The 19,006-nt window shown below is 46.3% G+C and overlaps 1 non-coding gene across 1 annotated transcript; it reads right to left on the bottom strand.

Annotated features, from left to right (window-relative positions):
- Positions 1 to 14,626: 14,626 nt before the first annotated feature.
- On the bottom strand, positions 14,627 to 14,698 carry TRNAH-GUG (transfer RNA histidin (anticodon GUG)). The gene has a single exon. It is a non-coding gene; the product is annotated as a tRNA-His (tRNA).
- Between the last annotated feature and the right edge of the window lie 4,308 nt (positions 14,699 to 19,006).

Below are 19,006 nucleotides of genomic sequence, written 5' to 3'. Positions count from 1 at the left end.
GAGCTACTTGGGCTACTACAATGTGAAGTTCCACCTCTATCATAAGCTGTAATCCATCTGTGATGTCATGACTCATGTTTGAATTAAAGGTTGGTTGTGATGTTATCCATGAGAATAAGTGGACACCTGATCCCCAGTCACTTATTTAAGATCTCAATAATCAAGTCAGAATCCAAATGAAAGTCATCAAAGTGGAGCCAATTAGAAATAATATAGTTACACAAACCTGGCAATGGTGCGGCAGCCAGGGCCGATAATGGCCCGCCAGCCTGAGAGCAGGAAAGCGTGAGAGCAGTGATGGTCTTGTGAGAGTTTACAGCTGTTATTGACCCTGTCCCCTTCCATTGCAGAGTTTTCTCCCTATAAGAAGTGCAGAGGCTCCCTCCGGGGTGCTAATAGTACATTTCTTTTTTTGCGCAGGAGAAGTGCTCTTCACCAATTGCACGTGCCAAATCACCCGAAGGCCACCACCATAAAATTCAGGCATTCATGTTCATGCGTCCTCCATGTTATGTCCTTATAAAGGGATGCATGTTCATGATGACTCCATGTCACACCTGCATACAAGGATGTATGTTCATGCCGCCTCGTTCTCTTGGCTTCATACAGGGATTTTATCTCCTCCCTGTCTCACCCTCATGCAGGGATGCATGACCAATGCTCCTTCCCTTCTCGTCCGCATACATGGATGCACGTTCATGTCTCCTCGTTCTCTCGGCTTCATACAGGGATTTTATCTCCTCCCTGTCTCACCCTCAGGAAGGGATGCATGACCAATGCTCCTTCCCGTCTCGCCCGCATACATGGATGCACGTTCACGCCTCCTCCTTCTCTCGGCTTCATACGGGGATCATATCTCCTCCCTGTCTCACCCTCATGCAGGGATGCATGACCAATGCTCCTTCCTGTCTCGCCCGCATACATGGATGCACGTTCACGCCTCCTCCTTCTCTCGGCTTCATACGGGGATCATATCTCCTCGCTGTCTCACCCTCATGCAGGGATGCATGACCAATGCTCCTTCCCTTCTCGCCTGCATACATGGATGCACGTTCACGCCTCCTCCTTCTCTCGGCTCCATACGGGATCATATCTCCTCCCTGTCTCACCCTCATGCAGGGATGCATGAACAACGCTCCTTCCTGTCTCGCCCGCATACATGGATGCACGTTCACGCCTCCTCCTTCTCTCGGCTTCATACGGGGATCATATCTCCTCCCTGTCTCACCCTCATGCAGGGATGCATGACCAATGCTCCTTCCCTTCTCGCCTGCATACATGGATGCACGTTCACGCCTCCTCCTTCTCTCGGCTTCATACGGGGATCATATCTCCTCAATGTCTCACCCTCACTTCCAACATGTGTAACTTCTTGTTCTCTTTGACGTCTGGGGCATGGGTGGCTACTGCACAGCTCTAGATGTCGCCCACCTGCAAGGTGCTATGGAAAGCACTTTTCCACATTGGACGTGCTATATTAACCCCCTCTCCCCAAATACAATAGAAATAAAGAAATATATGTGCTTCCATAATGTCTACCTTCTAATGTTTCATATGTGTAAGCACATTGTCCTCCTCCTGACCACATTCTAAAACTATGTGCAAATTGTTCCTTCCATAAACTGTCACTTCCTTGGCCCTTTATTTATAATGACTGTTATACTCTCTCTCTTTCCGCCACAGTATAAAAAAGCCTAGCACACCTCATGATTGGACTAAGAAATTCCTGTCATTTAGTTGGAAATGATTTTCACATTATCCCCAAAAACTCCTCACTGTGTCTAAGAACGCTTTTTTTCACAGGACAATACAGATCAGATTGACTTGAAAGGTCCTTTCATGCGACTACAGAATGCCTCTCATTCCACTAAAAGATACGCCAGTGCCTACAATAGCCTAGGACTAGACTATGAGTCCCAATGTAGAAAGACCACAAGTCCACAGATATGCCTGTGTATTTAAACATCTGTATTATCATCAGCGTGTGACTGTAAAGGTGGGACTTCGCGCTCTCTGTAACGCGCTCCATTGGCAACATCAGTTAAATGTCGTTGGTTCAATCCCTCGCGGATGTTGTTTTTATTCCCATTTGTAACTGGGAAATACTGTCGCTGCAATACATATGTCTTAATCAAGCTAGTGGTTATTGACGTAAATGGCAGTGTTATAATGTTTCATGTACTGCAAATGTCACCACATAATGTGCTCTTAATTAGATTTGGTTGAAATACATTACAGTCACCCGATGAAAAAGTGTGCAAAGAGCATTAAAGAAACAAAAGGTTCATAACAGTAACAGGACATATCGAATTGTTTCAGTCCTCCACAGAGATTGCCAATGTATTAATGGAAATTGTAAAATATCTGCCCAACTGCCGTGACATTGCCTCACCGCAATGCCGTGACTCGGATTCGAACTGAGGTTGCTGCGGCCACAACGCAGAGTACTAACCACTATGCGATCACGGCGAGCTACTTGGGCTGCTACAGTGTGACGTTCCACCTCTATCATAAGCTGTACTCCATCTGTGATGTCATGACTCATGTTTGAATTAAAGGTTGGCTGTGATGTTATCCATGAGAATAAGTGGACACCTGATCCCCAGTCACTTATTTAAGATCTCAATAATCAAGTCAGAATCCAAATGAAAGTCATCAAAGTGGAGCCAATTAGAAATAATATAGTTACACAAACCTGGCAATAGTGCGGCAGCCAGGGCCGATAATGGCCCGCCAGCCTGAGAGCAGGAAAGTGTGAGAGCAGTGATGGTCTTGTGAGAGTTTACAGCTGTTATTGACCCTGTCCCCTTCCATTGCAGAGTTTTCTCCCTATAAGAAGTGCAGAGGCTCCCTCCGGGGTGCTAATAGTACATTTATTTTTTTGCGCAGGAGAAGTGCTCTTCACCAATTGCACGTGCCAAATCACCCGAAGGCCACCACCATAAAATTCAGGCATTCATGTTCATGCGTCCTCCATGTTATGTCCTTATAAAGGGATGCATGTTCATGATGACTCCATGTCACACCTGCATACAAGGATGCATGTTCATGCCGCCTCGTTCTCTTGGCTTCATACAGGGATTTTATCTCCTCCCTGTCTCACCCTCATGCAGGGATGCATGACCAATGCTCAATCCCTTCTCGCCCGCATACAATGATGCACGTTCATGTCTTCTCGTTCTCTCGGCTTCATACGGGGATTTTATCTCCTCCCTGTCTCACCCTCAGGAAGGGATGCATGACCAATGCTCCTTCCCGTCTCGCCCGCATACATGGATGCACGTTCACGCCTCCTCCTTCTCTCGGCTTCATACGGGGATCATATCTCCTCCCTGTCTCACCCTCATGCAGGGATGCATGACCAATGCTCCTTCCCTTCTCGCCTGCATACATGGATGCACATTCACGCCTCCTCCTTCTCTCGGCTTCATACGCGATCATATCTCCTCCCTGTCTCACCCTCATGCAGGGATGCATGACCAACGCTCCTTCCTGTCTCGCCCGCATACATGGATGCACGTTCACGCCTCCTCCTTCTCTCGGCTTCATACGGGGATCATATCTCCTCCCTGTCTCACCCTCATGCAGGGATGCATGTCCAATGCTCCTTCCCTTCTCGCCTGCATACATGGATTCACGTTCACGCCTCCTCCTTCTCTCGGCTTCATACGGGGATCATATCTCCTCAATGTCTTACCCTCACTTCCAACATGTGTAACTTCTTGTTCTCTTTGACGTCTGGGGCATGGGTGGCTACTGCACAGCTCTAGATGTCGCCCACCTGCAAGGTGCTATGGAAAGCACTTTTCCACATTGGACGTGCTATATTAACCCCCTCTCCCCAAATACAATAAAAATAAAGAAATATATGTGCTTCCATAATGTCTACCTTCTAATGTTTCATATGTGTAAGCACATTGTCCTCCTCCTGACCACATTCTAAAACTATGTGCAAATTGTTCCTTCCATAAACTGTCACTTCCTTGGCCCTTTATTTATAATGACTGTTATACTCTCTCTCTTTCCGCCAAAGTATAAAAAAGCCTAGCACACCTCATGATTGGACTAAGAAATTCCTGTCATTTAGTTGGAAATGATTTTCCCATTATCCCCAAAAACTCCTCACTGTGTCTAAGAACGCTTTTTTTCACAGGACAATACAGATCAGATTGACTTGAAAGGTCCTTTCACGCGACTACAGAACGCCTCTCATTCCACTCAAAGATACGCCAGTGCCTACAATAGCCTAGGACTAGACTATGAGTCCCAATGTAGAAAGACCACAAGTCCACAGATATGCCTGTTTATTTAAACATCTGTATTATCATCAGCGTGTGACTGTAAAGGCGGGACCTTGCGCTCTCTGTAACGCGCTCCATTGGCAACATCAGTTAAATGTCGTTGGTTCAATCCCTCGCGGATGTTGTTTTTATTCCCATTTGTAACTGGGAAATACTGTCGCTGCAATACATATGTCTTAATCAAGCTAGTGGTTATTGACGTAAATGGCAGTGTTATAATGTTTCATGTACTGCAAATGTCACCACATAATGCACTCTTAATTAGATTTGGTTGAAATACATTACAGTCACCCATGAAAAAGTGTGCAGAGAGCATTAAAGAAACAAAAGGTTCATAACTGTAACAGGACATATCGAATTGTTTCAGTCCTCCACAGAGATTGCCAATGTATTAATGGAAATTCTAAAATATCTGCCCAACTGCCGTGACATTGCCTCACCGCAATCCTGTGACTCGGATTCGAACCGAGGTTGCTGTGGCCACAACGCAGAGTACTAACCACTATACGATCACGGCGAGCTACTTGGGCTGCTACAATGTGACGTTCCACCTCTATCATAAGCTGTACTCCATCTGTGATGTCATGACTCATGTTTGAATTAAAGGTTGGTTGTGATGTTATCCATGAGAATAAGTGGACACCTGATCCCCAGTCACTTATTTAAGATCTCAATAATCAAGTCAGAATCCAAATGAAAGTCATCAAAGTGGAGCCAATTAGAAATAATATAGTTACACAAACCTGGCAATGGTGCGGCAGCCAGGGCCGATAATGGCCCGCCAGCCTGAGAGCAGGAAAGTGTGAGAGCAGTGATGGTCTTGTGAGAGTTTACAGCTGTTATTGACCCTGTCCCCTTCCATTGCAGAGTTTTCTCCCTATAAGAAGTGCAGAGGCTCCCTCCGGGGTGCTAATAGTAAATTTATTTTTTTGCACAGGAGAAGTGCTCTTCGCCAATTGCACGTGCCAAATCACCCGAAGGCCACCACCATAAAATTCAGGCAATCATGTTCATGCGTCCTCCATGTTATGTCCTTATAAAGGGATGCATGTTCATGATGACTCCATGTCACACCTGCATACAAGGATGCATGTTCATGCCGCCTCGTTCTCTTGGCTTCATACAGGGATTTTATCTCCTCCCTGTCTCACCCTCATGCAGGGATGCAAGACCAATGCTCCTTCCCTTCTCGCCCGCATACAATGATGCACGTTCATGTCTTCTCGTTCTCTCGGCTTCATACAGGGATTTTATCTCCTCCCTGTCTCACCCTCAGGAAGGGATGCATGACCAATGCTCCTTCCCGTCTCGCCCGCATACATGGATGCACGTTCACGCCTCCTCCTTCTCTCGGCTTCATACGGGGATCATATCTCCTCCCTGTCTCACCCTCATGCAGGGATGCATGACCAATAATCCTTCCTGTCTCGCCCGCATACATGGATGCACGTTCACGCCTCCTCCTTCTCTCGGCTTCATACGGGGATCATATCTCCTCCCTGTCTCACCCTCATGCAGGGATGCATGACCAATGCTCCTTCCCTTCTCGCCTGCATACATGGATGCACGTTCACGCCTCCTCCTTCTCTCGGCTTCATACGGGGATCATATCTCCTCCCTGTCTCACCCTCATGCAGGGATGCATGACCAACGCTCCTTCCTGTCTCGCCCGCATACATGGATGCACGTTCACGCCTCCTCCTTCTCTCGGCTTCATACGGGGATCATATCTCCTCCCTGTCTCACCCTCATGCAGGGATGCATGACCAATGCTCCTTCCCTTCTCGCCTGCATACATGGATGCACGTTCACGCCTCCTCCTTCTCTCGGCTTCATACGGGGATCATATCTCCTCAATGTCTCACCCTCACTTCCAACATGTGTAACTTCTTGTTCTCTTTGACGTCTGGGGCATGGGTGGCTACTGCACAGCTCTAGATGTCGCCCACCTGCAAGGTGCTATGGAAAGCACTTTTCCACATTGGACGTGCTATATTAACCCCCTCTCCCCAAATACAATAAAAATAAAGAAATATATGTGCTTCCATAATGTCTACCTTCTAATGTTTCATATGTGTAAGCACATTGTCCTCCTCCTGACCACATTCTAAAACTATGTGCAAATTGTTCCTTCCATAAACTGTCACTTCCTTGGCCCTTTATTTATAATGACTGTTATACTCTCTCTCTTTCCGCCACAGTATAAAAAAGCCTAGCACACCTCATGATTGGACTAAGAAATTCCTGTCATTTAGTTGGAAATGATTTTCCCATTATCCCCAAAAACTCCTCACTGTGTCTAAGAACGCTTTTTTTCACAGGACAATACAGATCAGATTTACTTGAAAGGTCCTTTCACGCGACTACAGAATGCCTCTCATTCCACTAAAAGATACACCAGTGCCTACAATAGCCTAGGACTAGACTATGAGTCCCAATGTAGAAAGACCACAAGTCCACAGATATGCCTGTTTATTTAAACATCTGTATTATCATCAGCGTGTGACTGTAAAGGCGGGACCTCGCGCTCTCTGTAAAGCGCTCCATTGGCAACATCAGTTAAATGTTGTTGGTTCAATCCCTCGCGGATGTTGTTTTTATTCCCATTTGTAACTGGGAAATACTGTCGCTGCAATACATATGTCTTAATCAAGCTAGTGGTTATTGACGTAAATGGCAGTGTTATAATGTTTCATGTACTGCAAATGTCACCACATAATGCGCTCTTAATTAGATTTGGTTGAAATACATTACAGTCACCCGATGAAAAAGTGTGCAAAGAGCATTAAAGAAACAAAAGATTCATAACAGTAACAGGACATATCGAATTGTTTCAGTCCTCCACAGAGATTGCCAATGTATTAATGGAAATTCTAAAATATCTGCCCAACTGCCGTGACATTGCCTCACCGCAATGCCGTGACTCGGATTCAAACCGAGGTTGCTGCGGCCACAACGCAGAGTACTAACCACTATACGATCACAGCGAGCTACTTGGACCGCTACAATGTGACGTTCCACCTCTATCATAAGCTGTACTCCATCTGTGATGTCATGACTCATGTTTGAATTAAAGGTTGGTTGTGATGTTATCCATGAGAATAAGTGGACACCTGATCCCCAGTCACTTATTTAAGATCTCAATAATCAAGTCAGAATCCAAATGAAAGTCATCAACGTGGAGCCAATTAGAAATAATATAGTTACACAAACCTGGCAATGGTGCGGCAGCCAGGGCCGATAATGGCCCGCCAGCCTGAGAGCAGGAAAGTGTGAGAGCAGTGATGGTCTTGTGAGAGTTTACAGCTGTTATTGACCCTGTCCCCTTCCATTGCAGAGTTTTCTCCCTATAAGAAGTGCAGAGGCTCCCTCCGGGGTGCTAATAGTAAATTTATTTTTTTGCGCAGGAGAAGTGCTCTTCACCAATTGCACGTGCCAAATCACCCGAAGGCCACCACCATAAAATTCAGGCATTCATGTTCATGCGTCCTCCATGTTATGTCCTTATAAAGGGATGCATGTTCATGATGACTCCATGTCACAACTGCATACAAGGATGCATGTTCATGCCGCCTCGTTCTCTTGGCTTCATACAGGGATTTTATCTCCTCCCTGTCTCACCCTCATGCAGGGATGCATGACCAATGCTCCTTCCCTTCTCGCCTGCATACAAGGATGCACGTTCATGTCTCCTCGTTCTCTCGGCTTCATACGGGGATTTTATCTCCTCCCTGTCTCACCCTCAGGAAGGGATGCATGACCAATGCTCCTTCCCGTCTCGCCCGCATACATGGATGCACGTTCACGCCTCCTCCTTCTCTCGGCTTCATACAGGGATCATATCTCCTCCCTGTCTCACCCTCATGCAGGGATGCATGACCAATGCTCCTTTCCTTCTCGCCTGCATACATGGATGCACGTTCACGCCTCCTCCTTCTCTCGGCTTCATACGGGGATCATATCTCCTCCCTGTCTCACCCTCATGCAGGGATGCATGACCAATGCTCCTTCCTGTCTCGCCCGCATACATGGATGCACGTTCACGCCTCCTCCTTCTCTCGGCTTCATACGGGGATCATATCTCCTCCCTGTCTCACCCTCATGCAGGGATGCATGACCAATGCTCCTTCCTGTCTCGCCCGCATACATGGATGCACGTTCACGCCTCCTCCTTCTCTCGGCTTCATACGGGGATCAAATCTCCTCCCTGTCTCACCCTCATGCAGGGATGCATGACCAATGCTCCTTCCCTTCTCGCCCGCATACATGGATGCACGTTCATGCCTCCTCCTTCTCTCGGCTTCATACGGGGATCATATCTCCTCCCTGTCTCACCCTCATGCAGGGATGCATGACCAATGCTCCTTCCCTTCTCGCCTGCATACATGGATGCACGTTCACGCCTCCTCCTTCTCTCGGCTTCATACGGGGATCATATCTCCTCAATGTCTCACCCTCACTTCCAACATGTGTAACTTCTTGTTCTCTTTGACGTCTGGGGCATGGGTGGCTACTGCACAGCTCTAGATGTCGCCCACCTGCAAGGTGCTATGGAAAGCACTTTTCCACATTGGACGTGCTATATTAACCCCCTCTCCCCAAATACAATAAAAATAAAGAAATATATGTGCTTCCATAATGTCTACCTTCTAATGTTTCATATGTGTAAGCACATTGTCCTCCTCCTGACCACATTCTAAAACTATGTGCAAATTGTTCCTTCCATAAACTGTCACTTCCTTGGCCCTTTATTTATAATGACTGTTATACTCTCTCTCTTTCCGCCACAGTATAAAAAAGCCTAGCACACCTCATGATTGGACTAAGAAATTCCTGTCATTTAGTTGGAAATGATTTTCCCATTATCCCCAAAAACTCCTCACTGTGTCTAAGAACGCTTTTTTTCACAGGACAATACAGATCAGATTGACTTGAAAGGTCCTTTCACGCGACTACAGAATGCCTCTCATTCCACTAAAAGATACGCCAGTGCCTACAATAGCCTAGGACTAGACTATGAGTCCCAATGTAGAAAGACCACAAGTCCACAGATATGCCTGTTTATTTAAACATCTGTATTATCATCAGCGTGTGACTGTAAAGGCGGGACCTCGCGCTCTCTGTAACGCGCTCCATTGGCAACATCAGTTAAATGTCGTTGGTTCAATCCCTCGCGGATGTTGTTTTTATTCCCATTTGTAACTGGGAAATACTGTCGCTGCAATACATATGTCTTAATAAAGCTAGTGGTTATTGACGTAAATGGCAGTGTTATAATGTTTCATGTACTGCAAATGTCACCATATAATGCGCTCTTAATTAGATTTGGTTGAAATACATTACAGTCACCCGATGAAAAAGTGTGCAAAGAGCATTAAAGAAACAAAAGGTTCATAACAGTAACAGGACATATCGAATTGTTTCAGTCCTCCACAGAGATTGCCAATGTATTAATGGAAATTCTAAAATATCTGCCCAACTGCCGTGACATTGCCTCACCGCAATGCCGTGACTCGGATTCGAACCGAGGTTGCTGCGGCCACAACGCAGAGTACTAACCACTATACGATCACGGTGAGCTACTTGGGCTGCTACAATGTGAAGTTCCACCTCTATCATAAGCTGTACTCCATCTGTGATGTCATGACTCATGTTTGAATTAAAGGTTGGTTGTGATGTTATCCATGAGAATAAGAGGACACCTGATCCCCAGTCACTTATTTAAGATCTCAATAATCAAGTCAGAATCCAAATGAAAGTCATCAAAGTGGAGCCAATTAGAAATAATATAGTTACACAAACCTGGCAATGGTGCGGCAGCCAGGGCCGATAATGGCCCGCCAGCCTGAGAGCAGGAAAGTGTGAGAGCAGTGATGGTCTTGTGAGAGTTTACAGCTGTTATTGACCCTGTCCCCTTCCATTGCAGAGTTTTCTCCCTATAAGAAGTGCAGAGGCTCCCTCCGGTGTGCTAATAGTAAATTTATTTTTTTGCGCAGGAGAAGTGCTCTTCACCAATTGCACGTGCCAAATCACCCGAAGGCCACCACCATAAAATTCAGGCATTCATGTTCATGCGTCCTCCATGTTATGTCCTTATAAAGGGATGCATGTTCATGATGACTCCATGTCACACCTGCATACAAGGATGCATGTTCATGCCGCCTCGTTCTCTTGGCTTCATACAGGGATTTTATCTCCTCCCTGTCTCACCCTCATGCAGGTATGCATGACCAATGCTCCTTCCCTTCTCGCCCGCATACATGGATGCACGTTCATGTCTCCTCGTTCTCTCGGCTTCATACGGGGATTTTATCTCCTCCCTGTCTCACCCTCAGGAAGGGATGCATGACCAATGCTCCTTCCCGTCTCGCCCGCATACATGGATGCACGTTCACGCCTCCTCCTTCTCTCGGCTTCATACGGGGATCATATCTCCTCCCTGTCTCACCCTCATGCAGGGATGCATGACCAATGCTCCTTCCTGTCTCGCCGGCATACATGGATGCACGTTCACGCCTCCTCCTTCTCTCGGCTTCATACGGGGATCATATCTCCTCGCTGTCTCACCCTCATGCAGGGATGCATGACCAATGCTCCTTCCCTTCTCGCCTAAATACATGGATGCACGTTCACGCCTCCTCCTTCTCTCGGCTCCATACGGGGATCATATCTCCTCCCTGTCTCACCCTCATGCAGGGATGCATGAACAACGCTCCTTCCTGTCTCGCCCGCATACATGGATGCACGTTCACGCCTCCTCCTTCTCTCGGCTTCATACGGGGATCATATCTCCTCCCTGTCTCACCCTCATGCAGGGATGCATGACCAATGCTCCTTCCCTTCTCGCCTGCATACATGGATGCACGTTCACGCCTCCTCCTTCTCTCGGCTTCATATGGGGATCATATCTCCTCAATGTCTCACCCTCACTTCCAACATGTGTAACTTCTTGTTCTCTTTGACGTCTGGGGCATGGGTGGCTACTGCACAGCTCTAGATGTCGCCCACCTGCAAGGTGCTATGGAAAGCACTTTTCCACATTGGACGTGCTATATTAACCCCCTCTCCCCAAATACAATAAAAATAAAGAAATATATGTGCTTCCATAATGTCTACCTTCTAATGTTTCATATGTGTAAGCACATTGTCCTCCTCCTGACCACATTCTAAAACTATGTGCAAATTGTTCCTTCCATAAACTGTCACTTCCTTGGCCCTTTATTTATAATGACTGTTATACTCTCTCTCTTTCCGCCACAGTATAAAAAAGCCTAGCACACCTCATGATTGGACTAAGAAATTCCTGTCATTTAGTTGGAAATGATTTTCCCATTATCCCCAAAAACTCCTCACTGTGTCTAAGAACGCTTTTTTTCACAGGACAATACAGATCAGATTGACTTGAAAGGTCCTTTCATGCGACTACAGAATGCCTCTCATTCCACTAAAAGATACGCCAGTGCCTACAATAGCCTAGGACTAGACTATGAGTCCCAATGTAGAAAGACCACAAGTCCACAGATATGCCTGTGTATTTAAACATCTGTATTATCATCAGCGTGTGACTGTAAAGGTGGGACTTCGCGCTCTCTGTAACGCGCTCCATTGGCAACATCAGTTAAATGTCGTTGGTTCAATCCCTCGCGGATGTTGTTTTTATTCCCATTTGTAACTGGGAAATACTGTCGCTGCAATACATATGTCTTAATCAAGCTAGTGGTTATTGACGTAAATGGCAGTGTTATAATGTTTCATGTACTGCAAATGTCACCACATAATGTGCTCTTAATTAGATTTGGTTGAAATACATTACAGTCACCCGATGAAAAAGTGTGCAAAGAGCATTAAAGAAACAAAAGGTTCATAACAGTAACAGGACATATCGAATTGTTTCAGTCCTCCACAGAGATTGCCAATGTATTAATGGAAATTCTAAAATATCTGCCCAACTGCCGTGACATTGCCTCACCGCAATGCCGTGACTCGGATCCGAACCGAGGTTGCTGCGGCCACAACGCAGAGTACTAACCACTATACAATCACGGCAAGCTACTTGGGCTGCTACAATGTGTCGTTCCACCTCTATCATAAGCTGTACTCCATCTGTGATGTCATGACTCATGTTTGAATTAACGGTTGGCTGTGATGTTATCCATGAGAATAAGTGGACACCTGATCCCCAGTCACTTATTTAAGATCTCAATAATCAAGTCAGAATCCAAATGAAAGTCATCAAAGTGGAGCCAATTAGAAATAATATAGTTACACAAACCTGGCAATGGTGCGGCAGCCAGGGCCGATAATGGCCCGCCAGCCTGAGAGCAGGAAAGTGTGAGAGCAGTGATGGTCTTGTGAGAGTTTACAGCTGTTATTGACTCTGTCCCCTTCCATTGCAGAGTTTTCTCCCTATAAGAAGTGCAGAGGCTCCCTCCGGGGTGCTAATAGTACATTTATTTTTTTGCGCAGGAGAAGTGCTCTTCACCAATTGCACGTGCCAAATCACCCGAAGGCCACCACCATAAAATTCAGGCATTCATGTTCATGCGTCCTCCATGTTATGTCCTTATAAAGGGATGCATGTTCATGATGACTCCATGTCACACCTGCATACAAGGATGCATGTTCATGCCGCCTCGTTCTCTTGGCTTCATACAGGGATTTTATCTCCTCCCTGTCTCACCCTCATGCAGGGATGCATGACCAATGCTCCTTCCCTTCTCGCCCGCATACATGGATGCACGTTCATGTCTCCTCGATCTCTCGGCTTCATACGGGGATTTTATCTCCTCCCTGTCTCTCCCTCGGGAAGGGATGCATGACCAATGCTCCTTCCCGTCTCGCCCGCATACATGGATGCACGTTCACGCCTCCTCCTTCTCTCGGCTTCATACGGGGATCATATCTCCTCCCTGTCTCACCCTCATGCAGGGATGCATGACCAATGCTCCTTCCTGTCTCGCCCGCATACATGGATGCACGTTCACGCCTCCTCCTTCTCTCGGCTTCATACGGGGATCATATCTCCTCCCTGTCTCACCCTCATGCAGGAATGAATGACCAGTGCTCCTTCCTGTCTCGCCCGCATACATGGATGCACGTTCACGCCTCCTCCTTCTCTCGGCTTCATACGGGGATCATATCTCCTCCCTGTCTCACCCTCATGCAGGGATGCATGACCAATGCTCCTTCCCTTCTCGCCTGCATACATGGATGCACGTTCACGCCTCCTCCTTTTCTCGGCTTCATACGGGGATCATATCTCCTCAATGTCTCACCCTCACTTCCAACATGTGTAACTTTTTGTTCTCTTTGACGTCTGGGGCATGGGTGGCTACTGCACAGCTCTAGATGTCCCCCACCTGCAAGGTGCTATGGAAAGCACTTTTCCACATTGTACGTGCTATATTAACCCCCTCTCCCCAAATACAATAAAAATAAAGAAATATATGTGCTTCCATAATGTCTACCTTCTAATGTTTCATATGTGTAAGCACATTGTCCTTCTTCTGACCACATTCTAAAACTATGTGCAAATTGTTCCTTCCATAAACTGTCACTTCCTTGGCCCTTTATTTATAATGACTGTTATACTCTCTCTCTTTCCGCCACAGTATAAAAATGCCTAGCACACCTCATGATTGGACTAAGAAATTCCTGTCATTTAGTTGGAAATGATTTTCCCATTATCCCCAAAAACTCCTCACTGTGTCTAAGAACGCTTTTTTTCACAGGACAATACAGATCAGATTGACTTGAAAGGTCCTTTCACGCGACTACAGAATGCCTCTCATTCCACTAAAAGATACGCCAGTGCCTACAATAGCCTAGGACTAGACTATGAGTCCCAATGTAGAAAGACCACAAGTCCACAGATATGCCTGTTTATTTAAACATCTGTATTATCATCAGCGTGTGACTGTAAAGGCGGGACCTCGCTCTCTCTGTAACGCGCTCCATTGGCAACATCAGTTAAATGTCGTTGGTTCAATCCCTCGCGGATGTTGTTTTTATTCCCATTTGTAACTGGGAAATACTGTCGCTGCAATACATATGTCTTAATCAAGCTAGTGGTTATTGACGTAAATGGCAGTGTTATAATGTTTCATGTACTGCAAATGTCACCACATAATGCGCTCTTAATTAGATTTGGTTGAAATACATTACAGTCACCCGATGAAAAAGTGTGCAAAGAGCATTAAAGAAACAAAAGGTTCATAACAGTAACAGGACATATCGAATTGTTTCAGTCCTCCACAGAGATTGCCAATGTATTAATGGAAATTCTAAAATATCTGCCCAACTGCCGTGACATTGCCTCACCGCAATGTCGTGACTCGGATTCGAACCGAGGTTGCTGCGGCCACAACGCAGAGTACTAACCACTATACGATCACGGCGAGCTACTTGGGCTGCTACAATGTGACGTTCCACCTCTATCATAAGCTGTACTCCATCTGTGATGTCATGACTCATGTTTGAATTAAAGGTTGGTTGTGATGTTATCCATGAGAATAAGTGGACACCTGATCCCCAGTCACTTATTTAAGATCTCAATAATCAAGTCAGAATCCAAATGAAAGTCATCAAAGTGGAGCCAATTAGAAATAATATAGTTACACAAACCTGGCAATGGTGCGGCAGCCAGGGCTGATAATGGCCCGCCAGCCTGAGAGCAGGAAAGTGTGAGAGCAGTGATGGTCTTGTGAGAGTTTACAGCTGTTATTGACCCTGTCCCCTTCCATTGCAGAGTTTTCTCCCTATAAGAAGTGCAGAGGCTCCCTCCGGGGTGCTAATAGTAAATTTATTTTTTTGCGCAGGAGAAGTGCTCTTCACCAATTGCACGTGCCAAATCACCCGAAGGCCACCACCATAAAATTCAGGCATTCATGTTCATGCGTCCTCAATGTTATGTCCTTATAAAGGGATGCATGTTCATGCCGCCTCGTTCTCTTGGCTTCATACAGGGATTTTATCTCCTCCCTGTCTCACCCTCATGCAGGGATGCATGACCAATGCTCCTTCCCTTCTCGCCCGCATACATGGATGCACGTTCATGTCTCCTCGATCTCTCGGCTTCATATGGGGATTTTATCTCCTCCCTGTCTCTCCCTCGGGAAGGGATGCATGACCAATGCTCCTTCCCGTCTCGCCCGCATACATGGATGCACGTTCACGCCTCCTCCTTCTCTCGGCTTCATACGGGGATCATATCTCCTCCCTGTCTCACCCTCATGCAGGGATGCATGACCAATGCTCCTTCCTGTCTCGCCCGCATACATGGATGCACGTTCACGCCTCCTCCTTCTCTCGGCTTCATACGGGGATCATATCTCCTCCCTGTCTCACCCTCATGCAGGGATGAATGACCAATGCTCCTTCCTGTCTCGCCCGCATACATGGATGCACGTTCACGCCTCCTCCTTCTCTCGGCTTCATACGGGGATCATATCTCCTCCCTGTCTCACCCTCATGCAGGGATGAATGACCAATGCTCCTTCCTGTCTCGCCCGCATACATGGATGCACGTTCACGCCTCCTCCTTCTCTCGGCTTCATACGGGGATCATATCTCCTCCCTGTCTCACCCTCATGCAGGGATGCATGACCAATGCTCCTTCCCTTCTCGCCTGCATACATGGATGCACGTTCACGCCTCCTCCTTCTCTCGGCTTCATACGGGGATCATATCTCCTCCCTGTCTCACCCTCATGCAGGGATGCATGACCAATGCTCCTTCCCTTCTCGCCTGCATACATGGATGCACGTTCACGCCTCCTCCTTTTCTCGGCTTCATACGGGGATCATATCTCCTCAATGTCTCACCCTCACTTCCAACATGTGTAACTTTTTGTTCTCTTTGACGTCTGGGGCATGGGTGGCTACTGCACAGCTCTAGATGTCGCCCACCTGCAAGGTGCTATGGAAAGCACTTTTCCACATTGTACGTGCTATATTAACCCCCTCTCCCCAAATACAATAAAAATAAAGAAATATATGTGCTTCCATAATGTCTACCTTCTAATGTTTCATATGTGTAAGCACATTGTCCTTCTTCTGACCACATTCTAAAACTATGTGCAAATTGTTCCTTCCATAAACTGTCACTTCCTTGGCCCTTTATTTATAATGACTGTTATACTCTCTCTCTTTCCGCCACAGTATAAAAAAGCCTAGCACACCTCATGATTGGACTAAGAAATTCCTGTCATTTAGTTGGAAATGATTTTCCCATTATCCCCAAAAACTCCTCACTGTGTCTAAGAACGCTTTTTTTCACAGGACAATACAGATCAGATTGACTTGAAAGGTCCTTTCACGCGACTACAGAACGCCTCTCATTCCACTCAAAGATACGCCAGTGCCTACAATAGCCTAGGACTAGACTATGAGTCCCAATGTAGAAAGACCACAAGTCCACAGATATGCCTGTTTATTTAAACATCTGTATTATCATCAGCGTGTGACTGTAAAGGCGGGACCTTGCGCTCTCTGTAACGCGCTCCATTGGCAACATCAGTTAAATGTCGTTGGTTCAATCCCTCGCGGATGTTGTTTTTATTCCCATTTGTAACTGGGAAATACTGTCGCTGCAATACATATGTCTTAATCAAGCTAGTGGTTATTGACGTAAATGGCAGTGTTATAATGTTTCATGTACTGCAAATGTCACCACATAATGCACTCTTAATTAGATTTGGTTGAAATACATTACAGTCACCCATGAAAAAGTGTGCAGAGAGCATTAAAGAAACAAAAGGTTCATAACTGTAACAGGACATCGAATTGTTTCAGTCCTCCACAGAGATTGCCAATGTATTAATGGAAATTCTAAAATATCTGCCCAACTGCCGTGACGTGACATTGCCTCACCGCAATGCTGTGACTCGGATTCGAACCGAGGTTGCTGCGGCCACAACACAGAGTACTAACCACTATACGATCACGGCGAGCTACTTGGGCTGCTACAATGTGACGTTCCACCTCTATCATAAGCTGTACTCCATCTGTGATGTCATGACTCATGTTTGAATTAAAGGTTGGTTGTGATGTTATCCATGAGAATAAGTGGACACCTGATCCCCAGTCACTTATTTAAGATCTCAATAATCAAGTCAGAATCCAAATGAAAGTCATCAAAGTGGAGCCAATTAGAAATAATATAGTTACACAAACCTGGCAATGGTGCGGCAGCCAGGGCCGATAATGGCCCGCCAGCCTGAGAGCAGGAAAGTGTGAGAGCAGTGATGGTCTTGTGAGAGTTTACAGCTGTTATTGACCCTGTCCCCTTCCATTGCAGAGTTTTCTCCCTATAAGAAGTGCAGAGGCTCCCTCCGGGGTGCTAATAGTAAATTTATTTTTTTGCGCAGGAGAAGTGCTCTTCACCAATTGCAAGTGCCAAATCACCCGAAGGCCACCACCATAAAATTCAGGCATTCATGTTCATGCGTCCTCCATGTTATGTCCTTATAAAGGTATGCATGTTCATGATGACTCCATGTCACACCTGCATACAAGGATGCATGTTCATGCCGCCTCGTTCTCTTGGCTTCATACGGGGATCATATCTCCTCCCTGTCTCACCCTCATGCAGGGATGCATGACCGATGCTCCTTCCCTTCTCGCCCGCATACATGGATGCACGTTCATGTCTCCTCGTTCTATCGGCTTCATACGGGGATCATATCTCCTCCCTGTCTCACCCTCATGCAGGGATGCATGACCAATGCTCCTTCCTGTCTCGCCCGCATACATGGATGCACGTTCACGCCTCCTCCTTCTCTGGGCTTCATACGGGGATCATATCTCCTCCCTGTCTCACCCTCATGCAGGGACGCATGACCAATGCTCCTTCCCTTCTCGCCTGCATACATGGATGCACGTTCACGCCTCCTCCTTTTCTCGGCTTCATACGGGGATCATATCTCCTCAATGTCTCACCCTCACTTCCAACATGTGTAACTTCTTGTTCTCTTTGACGTCTGGGGCATGGGTGGCTACTGCACAGCTCTAGATGTCGCCCACCTGCAAGGTGCTATGGAAAGCACTTTTCCACATTGGACGTGCTATATTAACCCCCTCTCCCCAAATACAATAAAAATAAAGAAATATATGTGCTTCCATAATTTCTACCTTCTAATGTTTCATATGTGTAAGCACATTGTCCTCCTCCTGACCACATTCTAAAACTATGTGCAAATTGTTCCTTCCATAAACTGTCACTTCCTTGGCCTTTTATTTATAATGACTGTTATACTCTCTCTCTTTCCGCCACAGTATAAAAAAGCCTAGCACACCTCATGATTGGACTAAGAAATTCCTGTCATTTAGTTGGAAATGATTTTCCCATTATCCCCAAAAACTCCTCACTGTGTCTAAGAACGCTTTTTTTCACAGGACAATACAGATCAGATTGACTTGAAAGGTCCTTTCACGCGACTACAGAATGCCTCTCATTCCACTAAAAGATACGCCAGTGCCTACAATAGCCTAGGACTAGACTATGAGTCCCAATGTAGAAAGACCACAAGTCCACAGATATGCCTGTTTATTTAAACATCTGTATTATCATCAGCGTGTGACTGTAAAGGCGGGACCTCGCGCTCTCTGTAACGCGCTCCATTGGCAACATCAGTTAAATGTCGTTGGTTCAATCCCTCGCGGATGTTGTTTTTATTCCCATTTGTAACTGGGAAATACTGTCGCTGC

Source organism: Ambystoma mexicanum (assembly GCF_040938575.1).
Source record: "Ambystoma mexicanum isolate Mex_15411 chromosome 12 unlocalized genomic scaffold, UKY_AmexF1_1 Mex_chr12_unloc.1, whole genome shotgun sequence".
Lineage (NCBI taxonomy): Eukaryota > Metazoa > Chordata > Amphibia > Caudata > Ambystomatidae > Ambystoma > Ambystoma mexicanum.
This window is presented reverse-complemented; position numbering and strand designations above follow the sequence as displayed.